Here is a 4,769-nt window from a genome sequence, read left to right on the forward strand (position 1 = left end):
GACTTCTGAATGGTGGTGGCTTCTTTTAGCTCTGGTGAGCCACTGCCAGTCTGAGTAGACAATACGAACCATGATGGACCAATGTTTAGCATAAGGCAGTTTCATCTCTTTTTTTAAAAAAAGTAAACAAACAGAAAAGGCTTAGAATAAACATGAAAAAGCACGTTTACCTGAATCCAGCACTTAACATACTTTAGCATTTGCAACAGATGAGATGAAATATGTCTAGTACAAATAACTGCATGCCTATACACTGCTAAAATTCAGCTGACATTTATCAGTCTGAGAAAATATGTGTGATCTCTTCTCTGTCCTTTCAGTGACCCCTTGCTTTTACTGCTATTCGTAGTGGGTACCACAGAAACCAAACTTTTTCTTGCTACCCAAAAGTTTTAATTGAAAAACCAGAGTTACAGGCAGAATGTAGCTTCAGCAGATTAGCAGTTAAATGAGAAGGGGCTTTTCGTTTAAGTTCCAGTGTTGATATGTCACTGCACTGTGTCACTTTGAAAAGCGATAGTGCTTTGTTATCAGTGCTGAGCTCAGGCAGCCTCCTGATGTAGAGTTAGACTAAAATAGAATGCCAGAGTGATGAAGGTACTGCTTACATTTAACATCCTCACAGCTACTGGACATGGAGGGAGGTGCTGACACACTGTTCTGTGCAGACAAACAGGTTGATCATCTTCCAAGGTCTGTTTTCCTGACATTTAACAAAGGAAAGCTGATAGCAAAAGAAAGGTTCATTCCAGTTCAGATCAAGAAAGAGTACTGAGAACATGTTTTATTAATAAATGATTCCCAGCATGTTGGCTTTTAATCTCTCTTTGTCAAGGAAGCTGTTCTGCACAATTAAAATCCTTTATATCATTGATTTTTGTTCAGAATCCTCCATGTATAAGAACTGCAGCCTACATTTTGGCTGTTGAGAACGATGTGTGTTTTATATACATGATGACAGTGATTTTGTCCATTTTGGTAGGGTGAAGCAAAGATTTATCATCAGGGACAAGAAAGGATATTTTTGTTACTCCTACTGAAGCACTAATTGTAACCCAAGAATCTTCTATGGAGTAGAAAACTATGACAAATTTCCAGGCTAACCAGAGGCCAAGTGAAATATATTGATTGAACTGCCATGGTAGATCTTGGGCACCTTACAAGATGGGGATTCAAATTTAGTCCTGGGCTCAGATGTTTAAGGATGTTTAACTTGCTTAAGATGTTTAATATTACCTGTGTTACTGACTACATAAATCTATTGGCACTGCATCATTTAAAGTAATATTAAATGGTGTCCCTGAAAGTGTGTAACTTTCTCTAGGAGCCAGTTTGGTGTAGTGGTTAAGTGTGCGGACTCTAATCTGGGAGAACCGGGTTTGATTCCCCACTCCTCCACTTGCACCTGCTGGATGACCTTGGGCAAGCCATAGTTCTGGCACAGCTGTTCTTGAAAAAGAACAGTTTCTGTCAGAGCTCTCTCAGCCCCACCTACCTCACAGGGTGTCTGTTGTGGGGAGGGGAAGGGAACTGAGTTTGTAAGTCGCTCTGAAACTCCCTTGGGTAATGAAGGGTGGGGTATAAATCCAATCTCCGCCTCCTCCTCCTCCTCCTCCTCTTCTTCTAGAAAAATTAATCATCACAATCATAATAGGCTATTATGACAACTTCACCTTCTTCACTTCCTCACACACAGGATTTTCCCTCTGTTTTTTCTTCCTTCTTGCCTGAGTAGCCCCTTTATCTATTTTCTTCTCATTTGAAGGTTTATGGCTGTTCCACTTTGTCACTATTGCATTTTGATGCTGGCTCAGCCCAGGAACTTGAGGGAACAGAAAAGATCACTTATTTAATGTAAACTTCTGAAAATGGCACCTGAGAGGCTTTCTAAAGTTCAAAAATAAACAAAATACTTTGTTCTACACAGAGGGGGGAAGGTCAGGTGAAATCAGGGGTAAAATATCTGAAGTGAATCAAATATAACTCTGATGTAATTTGGTATAATCACCAACTCCAGTTCATATGTTTCTAGCACATGGGAGTTTAAAGCTTTACACAAAGAATCTTTGAGATGAGAGGCTTTTCCCCCCAGTGTTTTCTGTACAGTCCAATATACTTTCTTGAGTTTATCTGACTTCTCAGGTTTCAGAAGGCAGGGCTATACTACCAAGCAATGTTCCCTCTAAGCTCCACAGTGTTGTGAGCAAAAATGTTACCTTGTGAGCTAAAAAAACTAGTAGCATTAAAGTTGTGAGCAAGTCTACATTTGACTAGAAGATTATTCCTGTAAGTGTAAAAATCTCAGAATGAATTCTGTTCAACTATACTTAAACTATAGTTTAAGAATAATTTAAACATTATAAGAGAAAACAGAATCAAGTCAAATTTAATTAAAGAAAATGTCATCCTGTACTGGGTTAAACCAGGCCTCCAGAGGTCTCTCTTCAAGCGGAGGTGAGTGAAATTGACCCATTCTACCTTCATTCCCTTCCCCATCCAGACTACTGGGCGGGATGGCTGGGGAAGGGAAGGCAGCAGGGCCGTGGCTGGGGGAGAAGGGGGAGGCATTTTTATACCATTCGTTTATCAGAAAAAATGAATCATTTAAAGATGCCCCCCCCCCATCTTGCTTTGCTACAACATCAGATGGGGAGCAACTATCACAACAGCACTGGGCATAGCCTAGGAGTTTGAGAACATAGTCTTAGACCAGCAGTTAGAAGAAGAGAAGGTGCACCAGAAAGAGGGAGCAGACTGGCATATCTTCCCCTATCAGTAGGGACTAGAGTGTATCATTTGATTTTGCTCAAAGGACATTTCAGGAAAGCTGAGTAGTGAGAGTAGTGATCTTAAAAAAATGTTTTTCCTTGGAAAAACACCTGTTTCCTGGGTCGGTGTTTAGGGCACCATTCCTACCAGCATCCTCATCAGGCTTCCCCAAAAGACCCTTGCCTGCGTAGTAAGACACGGGTCCATTTGAATATTGCCTGAATGTTAGGGTTATAGAGCTTGACCCCCAAAATTCTGATATCTATTTGCACTTCAGTGCCATATCTATTTGTGATTATTCTTATTTTTTGCTGCATAAAGCCTGCTCTTTCTGCCCCTTCACAGAAAATAGTAAATAATTACAAACTAACATGGTTGAACATTAACTTGTGCAGAACTATGTTGTCAAACTCACTAATGGCAAGTTCTTCTTCTTCTTCTTTTTTACTAATGGCCAGTTCTGTCCTGTTCAAGTGGCTAGCTCTCCATACTTCTGCAAATATTAAGGAAAACTTGTACAGCAACTGTTACACTGTATTTCTGTTTCTTGACTTTCTAATATGAACGGAAACATAAAATCAAGGTTCAATTCCCATAGCCTATAAGAACATCAGCTCTACTTCAAACATTGAATGGCAAGGTAGTAAAAATATATTTTCAGACATTATAGGTTCTGGACACGCTTCTCTACTTCCGGGGGGGGGGGATATAACTTGGAGACCAAAGTGGAATAACCTCATGAATTCCAGATAACCTTTTTTTCCCCAATTGCAACTTTTGTAATCTTGGCAATGCTTAGCAGCCTGTCTTCACTTTCCCCTTACTGTTTTTCTTAAAGGTAATTACTTAAAACACCTAGGCCCTATTCATCACTAAGAGTGAATACTTTATATGGATTTCTGGCTGCACCTTGGCAGATATCCCCATTGGTGATCTCATACTTTCTACTTCAAAAGGAAGAATTACTATTTTTCCAATATTTAACATGCAAAAGATCAATTGTTTAAAGAGCATTATTTTTTTATTTCCACATTTTTTTCAGTTTCCAGTATGGGTATGTGTGACAAACAGTTCTAGAGGTTGACCCTTCAGCAATAAAGTTCCACAACTGAGTTCCTGAAGCAGTTCTTACTGCCAGATGAAGAATAGCTTACACCCTAAACCTTACAGCCTACGACTGCCAGGTCCTTATCTCATGCTGGTAAGGGATGGGAGGGAGCTTTCCAGGAGTGGAGAGTGGAATGACGTCACCATGCATGACATCCCTGACCTGATCACATCACACGGAAGTGACACCATCATGCCGGGGACATTGCACAGTGACACTCTGGTTTTGGAGCAAACTCTATGGTAAAATTGGGCTCAAACTATAGTGTTTTGCCCAAAAACAGAGTGTTGCCACATGATGACCCTGGTGTGATATCACTTTCCGTATGATGTCATCAGGTCGGGGACATTGCACAGGGTTGTGGCTGTCTGCAGGCTTCCCCTCGCCAGCCAGCTGGCTGCCAGCAGGAAGTAACCTGTGAAAATGGGGGAACCCCTGATCCCACCAGGGGGGCCAACTTTTTCTTATGCACAGACAATCCCCCAATCTCAAACAACTACTCACCCACAATAATATAACATCTAATTTGAACATGGGCACTGGTACCAAAGCTTGCAATAAACCCAGATGCCAACCTTGCTGCCACATACACCCAGACAACACAATCATTGGACTTAACAACATCAACCACACCATTTCAGGCTCATTCCCTTGCTCATCTTATAACATTGAACATGCCATTAAATGCCAACAATACCCTTCAGTTCTCTTTTTATTTTTCAGTCACATAGTCGAGTCCAATTCGTTGCGACCCCATGGACCACATCACTCCAGGCCCTCCTGTCTTCTGCCGTCCTCCGAAGTTTGCTCAGTTTTATGTTTGTTGCATCGGTAACACTGTCTAACCATCTCATCCTTTGCCGTCCCCTTCTTCTGTTACCTTCATTCTTTC

This window comes from Gekko japonicus, unplaced genomic scaffold (genome assembly GCF_001447785.1).
Source record: "Gekko japonicus isolate JY-2015 unplaced genomic scaffold, Gekko_japonicus_V1.1 scaffold816, whole genome shotgun sequence".
NCBI lineage: Eukaryota > Metazoa > Chordata > Lepidosauria > Squamata > Gekkonidae > Gekko > Gekko japonicus.